Source organism: Eurypyga helias, unplaced genomic scaffold (genome assembly GCF_000690775.1).
Source record: "Eurypyga helias isolate BGI_N326 unplaced genomic scaffold, ASM69077v1 scaffold10182, whole genome shotgun sequence".
Classification (NCBI taxonomy): Eukaryota; Metazoa; Chordata; class Aves; order Eurypygiformes; family Eurypygidae; genus Eurypyga; species Eurypyga helias.
In genome coordinates, this window is record NW_010236601.1 from 8,480 (window position 1) to 18,013 (window position 9,534).

The 9,534-nt window shown below is 40.0% G+C and overlaps 1 pseudogene; it reads right to left on the reverse strand.

Moving 5' to 3' along the window:
• Nucleotides 1-1,772: 1,772 nt before the first annotated feature.
• Nucleotides 1,773-3,112, reverse strand: LOC104506260 (annotated as a pseudogene).
• Nucleotides 3,113-9,534: the final 6,422 nt, after the last annotated feature.

Sequence of the window (9,534 nt, forward strand, 5' to 3'; positions counted from 1 at the left end):
TTCTTCAGAAGAAAGCAGAAGGGAAAAAAAAAAATAATAATTAAAGACTTATTTCTAGTCTGAGTTTCTCCTGACATCACTTCTGCATTAAAGACTTATTTCTAGTTTGAGTTTCTCCTGACATCACTTCTGCTGTGATCCCACGAGCCAGCAAATACTGACCCTATGAGGATGAACTCAGTTAAAAAAAAACCAACCACACATATTAATACCTTTCTCCATTCTAGTCAACTGTTGCTCTTTAATTCGCTGTAAATGAGCAAGAATATAACATAAAATGAAAGAAAATGGAATCAAGGAGTTAAAAAAATATCTGTTATTCAAATATCAGATTCTCGTATTTTAGAGTTGTGTATCTAATATGCAAGGCTTTAAATAAAGAACCATAACGGACCGTTCATTTAGAAGGTCATATTCAATTAAAAGGAGACATGTAACCCTTAGTAAAAGAATAGTGCAATAGCTAAGCAGCCACAGAATAATTTGTCATGGATTAAGTCCCATGTTGACCTACCAAAAATAGTAGTTGTACAAGCTTTCAATACAGTAAGAATCATATAATTAGAATCACAGAATGGTTTGGGTTGGAAGGGACCTCAAAGATCATCTAGTTCCAACCCCCTGCCATGGGCAGGGACACCTTCCACTAGACCAGGTTGCTCAAAGCCACATCCAGCCTGGCCTTGAACACTTCCAGGGATGGGGCATCCCCCACTTCTCAGGGCAACCTGTTCCAGTGCCTCACAACCCACTCTGTGAAGAACTACTTCCTGATATCTAATCTAAACCGCCCCGCTTTCAATTTAAACCCACTACTCCTTGTCCTGTCACTACAGGCCCTTGTAAAAAGCCCCCTCCAAGCTTCCTTGTAGGCCCCCACAGGTACTGGAAGGTGCTATACTTTGGGTTTTGGTGTTGTTTTGGTTTTTTTTTGTCCCCAACTGAATTTATTGCCTAAAACTTCCATACAATTCAAATATCTTTAATCCTGTATAAAATATATTTATCTTCATCTTTATTTCCTACCTTCCCCCACTTTAGACTGCCATAAATGAGAAAAACACATACGGCAATATAACCCCTAACAGAAGGTATTGCTCCTATAAGAGAAATGTAAGAGTCTCACTCTATTTGTATGTATTTGAACATCAGCTTTCTAATGCTTTCTAGGTATCATTTTACTGGTAGTAGGTATGCGTGTCCACAAAAACTTTCAAATAATTTTATAAGTTAGCAAAACATACTCATTCTTATTGCATAACCCCGTTATATTCACCCTATCATACATTAATCTTACAAAATTCTTTAGAAACATTTATTAGCTGCAAAAATATCAACCACTGTGCAGCACCTGGAAAAAGGTCTTGATGTGAACATACAATCCAGATTTATGTGATCTTGAAGGGGGGTTTTCAGGTTTACAGTTAGGTATTTTCACAAGTAAACCCAATAAATACTCAATACCATGTTCAAATGAGCATCCAGTGACACATAGACCTTTCTTGATTTCATCCTGAGGCCTGAAGAGCTGGTGATGTGAACAGTAAATGGCAGTCAGACCAAATAAGTACAGTAGAAGAAACTCCATATTTTATTGTAGACAAGGTATTTTGCAACAAGCTTATTAAAATAAATAAACTGTAGTTTTAAAACTATTCCTTAAAGGGCAAGAAACATTTCTTGTACATTTTCTTTTAATGTTTTTTAAAATGCTATTTGTCATCCAGTTAAGCAATTACATCATGTGTATCACTCAAGTCTTTGGCATATAGTCAGGGGATCAGAGGCTTTCTGTAGAAATGTCTTCATCTGGCTTTTCTTTCTTGTCACCTTCTCCCTCTATGCCAACATGATGTGTTTAACCAAGAGGCTCAAGTTCTTGAAGTGTGTTAAGCCTGGAAGTTCCCCAACCAACTAAAGGAAAATTAAGATGGTCAAACACACCACAGCTGCACTTGATTCTGATTAAATATACAGAAGCCAGTTCATTGGTTGAAGAGCTGGTGGTGGTGTAAGAATTCTCAGAACAGTGTCCTCTGCATTAACAGGGAGTACTCTGTTGCCCCTTCTTAACCTTAGTTTTTTATTGTTTTTCTTTCTGTTACCCGAGCCAAGGCATTCTAAGGCTTTCTGCTCACTCTCTTCGTCATGCAGCAAAAGCTGTGTAGTTGCAGAACTGTATGTTTCTAGTCTATCATCGTTTGTATTTTGGCTATTGCTATTTCATAAGTGCTGAACATCCATTTGTTCCTCCTCTGTTTGTGAATTTAAGACAATTGTAGCCTTTTCCGTCTCTAAACTCTGATGCTTCTTTTCTTTTTCAATTTGTTTTTCATTCTCAGAGATCAGAGCAGATATAGGCTGGAAAGAGTTATCATTGTTCCCAGGCTCTGGTTCTTCCTCATCAGACACACTTCTCAAAAAAAAACTCGTATCTTTCTCACCCATTCAGCTCATTCTGTTTTCTGTTGTTCTTCGTATGTTTTTTCTTCTGCTGTGTCTCTTCAGATCCACTCATTTAAGGCATCAATATCTTCAGCTAAGGAACACAGAAACCACTATAAACCCTTTTTTATTGATTTATCAATTTTTTTTCCCCACAACCCATAATAGCTGAGCAAGGTTCAATTTCACATGGACACTTGTATTCATTAACATTCTTTTCTAGAGATAAGCAGTTGACGATATCTGCGTCTGACAGAGCTTCTTCTCTGTCCTGTTTATTTGTCAGCATTAACATGGGTTTTCCCGATATCTTAGAAGCTTTAAACAGTCCTAGCATGGCTTGCCTTGTTTCTTCCATTCTTGCAACATCACTGGAATCCACAACAATTATTACACCATAGGTTTTGGCATAGTAATTCCCCCAGATATTTTGAATACGTTTTCCGCCCCCTAAATAAAAGAAGGTGACTTCAAAGTGTCCCTGTTTAAGATGAAACTTGGAAAATCCAGCTGTTGGAGCCACATCTTCAGGAGACTCTCCTTGAATTCCATTTACTGTAGCAGTTTTACCAGTGTTATCAAGTCCCACCATTATCAGTGTCACCTTCTTGACAGGTTCCTGCCACCATTTTAACAAGCCAGAGCAATCAGCCATTAGACTCAACATCCTTCTTCTCTAGCTCTTGTGGCTCTGGATGTCTAGAGCAATAATGTGGGCAGTCCAGAAGGAGACCAGGAGAGACCGCAGGTGCCCAGACGTTGTCTCTTGTCACTGTGATTGCTCACTGGAGGCCCAATGTGAGGAGGCTCCGCTCAGCTCTGCAGCGGCGCACAGCCAGTCCTCTCCATGGCGTCTGCCAAGGGCACCAGCGTTGCCCTGGGCTCCTTCCCTTTTATGAGGTCAACATTTTATGAATTCTTACAAAATCTTTCTGCCACTCTAATTGAGATTTCTCAAGTAATTCCATTTTTCTTAATGCACTAGGAAATTTATTGTGAGGGATGAACTGAGATTAGGAGCCTCCTCGTTCTGGAAACTGTAAATGCATGCATTTCTGCCCTTAGAAGTTACTAGCCACACTGGGCAGCCAAAGAAGGTCCAAGAGAGGACTGTCATGTCCATCTTGCAGATGAATGTCAGTGTGGGGAGACTGAGAGTCTTGCTCTGTGTTCAAAGAGGGGATCTGCGCCAGAGCTGGTATGTGCCCCCACTGCTTCTGTACTGAAATCAAATTGCCCTTCCTTTGTAGTTCCGACCCCAAAGAGACCAGTCAGGACCTAAGGTCTGCTAACTGCAGTGAACTGCGTGAAATGGGCTTGCCAGTTCTAGGAGACAGACCAGAGTGCATGAAAATGATGTGTTCCCTTTACCCCCAAACTCCCTGAAACTAGGATATGGATGTTTACCAACTTGGAAATCACAAGGATTCACTCCTCCTTTGACCCTAACGTTTGATTTCTTTTCCCTTTCTCTGATGTCTTTTAAGGTCACATGCAAGGCACTCCAACCAAATGCCAAGGCTGGGAAGGCAGTGATCTTGCCTTGGTAATGACAGCAACTTGTTGCTTTACAATCTTCCATCTTCAGGACAGCTTCACCTGGGTGACAGACCGTCACAGAGCCCATTTATGCAGATGTTCATGGAGCAGCTCCACAGCTGCCAAGCCCACAGAGGAGGCTAGGTCAGTGCAGCAACAGGCTGGGGGTTGTGCCCCCAGCAGAGAAAGAAGCCTTCAAACTCCATCTACCTCCCTGTACCAGTTCTCAAAAAGGGAGACTCCTCTTTCCACCATAAATAGGGTATAAACTCAAAAAATGGAGCTTGTTGCGTTCTAGGTACAAAGAGACTATATTGCCATAAGAATGACAATCCTGCAATTGTTACAGATTTGGGGTTTGTTCAAGTCCATGGGCTGATTACACTCAGTACAAAGGCCAAGTGAGTTCCTCCTCTGGAGACATTTATAGCCAGACTGGGAGGGGAAGCAGGGATTGAAGCAGAGCCCTTTCACTGTTACAAGGCATCCTAGATGTGGTATATCCTGAATCCCTCCAGACTGTGAAAAGCTTTGTAAGCATATGGAAATGAGGAACAGGGATGGAGCAACAGTGGAGACTGCAGTCAGGGCTAACCCTGAGGTGGTGACAATTCAGAAAGAAGAACATAGGCTGGACACAAACCCAAAGGGCATGGGAGTTGTGTTAGGAGAGTTAGCAGGATGCAGAGCATAAAAGTTATTGTAATACCTCTTATTTAAAAAAAAAAAAAAATCAGAAGCTCAAAACCCAGCCACAATTCAACAACAACAAACCCCAAGGAAAAGGAATAAATAGAAAATATAACTTCTACTGAGTTACAATTTCTGCATCTCAAATACATCAGTCAGTCAAAATCAGAAAAAGTATTGAGAAAAGCAAAGCACAATCCAAAGGACAAAGAATATTCACTTTGAAAAAGCATGGGGATAAAAGACTTAAAGGACTAGTTGTCAGTACTCCCAAAACATTAAGAGATTTTGCAGAACTAATGCATCTTAAAACTACCCTGATCTGCTGTAACATATGTTGTGTCTCAGCATTCACCACTACTCACTATCATAAGCATAATACTTTACTACATGGACTGTGACCTGAGGTAACTGCTCTTCTCCCCTTTTTAGTTATGTTGCACAAAAATATCTAATAGGTTTATCCACCTTAAAAATACAAAAGAATAGTACCAAGTCTACAAGGCACTGTAGAAAGTGAGCTCCTTCAGCTACAACACTGGTCAATATCCTCAACGGGGGTCCTCCACTCCAGAGATTACAACACTGCACTTTGGTTTTTAGTGTTACAGATTAAAAAAATAAAAAGATTGTGGAATTATAAAGAACACCAGACAAACAATACTTGAAGTAATAATCTCCTGAAGTGGCCTGTGTATTACCTAGCACATCTGTAAAATATAGCTAAGGGAAAACAGTCCAAACCAGCTTGGGAGCTGCTCTATATAAACTAGCAGGTCAGTCTTAGAAGAGCTGTTGTACAAAGAAATGCTAGCGAGGTAAAAAGCAGCAATCTAGACCACAGTGAGCCATGTGGAAGAAAATAGGCATGTCTTTCAATTACTGTCTCCAAGAAGATTCTTATGTTGGAAGTTTCATCACCATCACAAAGATAACATTCTGGTACTGCTGATGCCAGGTACTGTCAGACATGATAAAAGGTACCTGTGACTGAACAGCACTGCTACATCCTTCAGAACAGATAAGACATGCACACACTCCCTCAGACTACCCAACACAGCTGGGAAATTATTTCAAACACCAGAAATTCATGTCAAAGCTCTCTTTGTTCATCCTGTTTGGTTTTGATTCTGAGACACAACGGCTACAGGTGCCCTGGAGAGTAGCAAGAAACTGACTGATTTCTGAGCAAATCTCTCTGCTTACACGATGTCCCCTCCGAGCACTCTTTCACTTCAAAAAAGCACAGGCAGGGACACACACACACAGAAGAATCCCCAAGTGCTAGCTATGAAGAGAAGCAAGTCTCTGTACATTCATAAGTCTGAGGTTTCAACAGAATTTCTATTAAAAAAAAAAAAAATAAAGGGGCAGAATGAAGGCAAGTTAGAAGAGTCCAGCAAGAAGGAAGACAATGGGGGAATTACATGGTGTGACTCTCACTGTGGAGCTGCTCTTGACGTTCCTCCAACGGGAGGAGGAACTCTTACAGCCCACCTTCTCCTCTGGCATCTCAGCCTCCTGGTATTTCTGAAATTCTAACAAACTCTCTTATGCCTAGTTCCTGAGGGACCTGCACACTAAGCTCAGCTTTCCTCGAGTCCTTACCCTTGCCAGCCTTCCTTCCTTTTCTTACAAGAGGTTAAAGCCCATTTGAATCCCAAGTAACCAGTCAAGCCCTTCCTGAAGAAACTCCCAAAGATAAATAACAGTGTGCTAGAGAAAACTCCTTGTTCTTAACGCAGAGCTGAGAGGGCAACCACATCACAGAAGTAAGAGAAAAAGCCAGTCATAATGAACCACAGCGCAACTGATGCTCAAGAAAAAGAAAGAAGTATTCATAACATTTTTTGTTGGCTTTGTTGCTGTGCTTTAGATTCAAGTCCCAACTCAGCAAAGGATTTACGCACATCAGAGCATATTCCCACCAAACCCATGGGACTTTTTACATACCAATAGTTAGTCATTTAAATACTCTTCTGGAAATGGGAACTTAGTACACAAAGTGATAGAAAACAAGTGGTGCTAAACCAGCTTTGTGACATTTTAAATAAAAAAGCAATACACATGCTGTATAGGTCCCTTATTTAATTTTATGAACTGTACATGCCCATTTTAAGATAGTAAAAAGCAAGGTGTATGATTTGTCATTAGATTGTGTTTTTTTCAATACAAGAGTATCCTTCAGACTTAAGGATTTCAAAATTATTTGAAATGCACCTCAGTAAGTTCTCCTTAAAAAAGAATTTCAGAAATCCCCTCATCATTTCTGTAACAAAGCATGTTTACTGATAATAAACTAGCAACTTATTCTTCAAGTGTCTGAACTGTATTCGTCACCAAGTGAAGTCACATGCTATTTAGACACAGTATTCACACCCACTTGTGTTCCCCTGTAACTTAGCACCACCAGACAACACAGGGTGTGCCGCAGCGGTGCGGAGCGGCATGTCAGAGCTTTATCCCAGAACCGCAGCACTGAACCCAAACGCCTGTGCAAAGGGCAGTACAGCGCAGCAGCACGCCCACGGCATCACAGGCATCAACCGCCCCTTTCCAAAACTCAAAGTCTGCGAAGGTCAACCATACAACTGCCACTTGAGAAAGCTACAGGTAAAAAGCAAGAGCAGAAATATCAAATGTCAGACTTCATGCGCAATGGAAAGACATCTGCCTCAGCCCTCCTGCCAGTGACGACTCCTCCACCTTTTAAATAAATAACCATAAGGTTGTCAGACAACCATGATTTGCCCTTCTGCCTACAAGGGAAGTTAACGGAAGGGGAGATCAGCCTGAAAACCACCAAGAAATTGCAGTAATAAGAAACAGGTTGATTAGAATCGATCCACGGCCACTTCAGACAATGGCTTTTTATTAAGGAGATACCTCATATCCAAGAACTTCACCTCTCCTTAATAGGCAGGATTAGAAATTAAAAAAACCAAAAGAAAACTATTTAGAACAATGTAAGTGGACAAGAATCCTAGCAAACATGACTAGATAAGGAGACCTACACACTGAGGTTTCAGAAGGTCTTTTCTATGCCATCATTTTTTGCTTACAGGCTGTTACCATTTACCTAAACAAAACACTTTTTTCCCCTTCTATTAAATGTTTCATTCTTTGCAAATGCATAGAACAGACATGGCATCACACACAGAGCAACAGAAAGGCCATCCGCTAGCAAAAAAGGGTTGTTTTTAATAAAAAATAAAAAACCCCACCTGGTAATAATAGCACTATCACAAGTTGGGAAAACCAGGCAAATAGCTACATTGCCAATTCCAGAATCCACCAGGAAAGAGAAAGATTACAACACACTAGGTCCCTTCGACAATCTTCACAGACCTTCTATTGTTCTCATTTAGTACAAATATCTGCATTAGTAGGTATCCAAAGCACTAAAAAGGGCATGGTCATAAAACTGAAAGGGAAATCTCAATTACTTTGGGATTTGGGGTACACTACTTGTGGCATAATTAATTTCAAAAATCATGCTAAGCTTGACTTTGTGATAAAATATTTGCATTCTTCAGCGTACCTTTATGTTTTTGTGCTTTAGCACAATTGGGTCAGCAATGCTGCATTTAGCAATCCTAGAGGTTCAGAGTGTTTCAGCCTTCAAATGCCCTATTGTGCCCTAGGGATACAGAAGCACGGACGCATTTCCTTTGGAAACAAAACTGGGATTCACGCCTACGATGGAACATTTGTTCTGTTCTCACCCTTCTTACTAAGCTTGAACGTAGTTAAAGTTCCATTTAATGAAAGGGCACAACATATCATATACTTAAACATAAAAGTGAATGTTTCATAGCCTCTTGGGATTTTCCTAGACATCACCAGTTTATCACTTTCTCCTTTGAAAACCGTATTTTAATTATTTAGCTTGGTCTCGATCACTAGAAAAAAATTACTTCAATCATTTCTGCGGACCTTGCTAGCCTTTCCATAAAGAAATGGGATAAATACACATCAGCCAAAAAATTACACAGCTATTCCAGTATGCTTTCCCCTGACAATCATTTTTACAAATACACAAACTCCACTAAACCCTCAACCTGTTTTTTTTGTTTGTTGATTTATTTAAACAGAAAAGTCTTCCTCCAGCTGTTTTTCACTGTCTGCTCAGAATGCCAGTAAGGCATCAGGCTCCATTTTGGTTTTCCGACAGAAGATATTTTTCTAACATTACCCTTAGAATTTCTTTTTGCCAGCTGCAGGCAGATGAGAAGGATGAAAATTCTTGTACAGAGTCACCTTAAAATTATTGCAGAGTACTAGACAGTTTCACATCTCTAACAAATCAAATTCCTTGAAAAAATCATTACATAAGAACATTGGAGTTTCTTAGTCATGAGTTTCTCTCCTCAACTGTTCTCTAGATATTCTCTTATTTCCATGGAATGCTTTCCTGTAGCTACTGTAACACACAGTAAGTTTCATTATTTTGTTTCCAATGACAGTGGAAACCTGCCTTTTTTGTCAGCAGTATAAGCACACACAAGTATGAATAATGTTATCCTCATATCAACCCTTTTTTCCCCAGACCTAACAAGTACGCTTTTTCTATTTAGACTGTCTGAACGCTGCTTTAATAACCTGTATCTTCTTTACAAAGTACACCTGTAGCATTTTGAATATTCTGCACAAATTCTTTATTTTTCAGTGCCAAACAGCAGAGAACGTAGTCTGTCAAATACATTTATTAACAAAATGATGCTTGGTCTTTACTTACATTGTACTGCATACGATGCCAGGACAACGGCAGAATTAATGGGGCATGACAACCTGGAAAGAGGGGAAAATACTTCTATTAGACATAGACTGTATAAATGTATTGTTAACGATGTCTCTGCA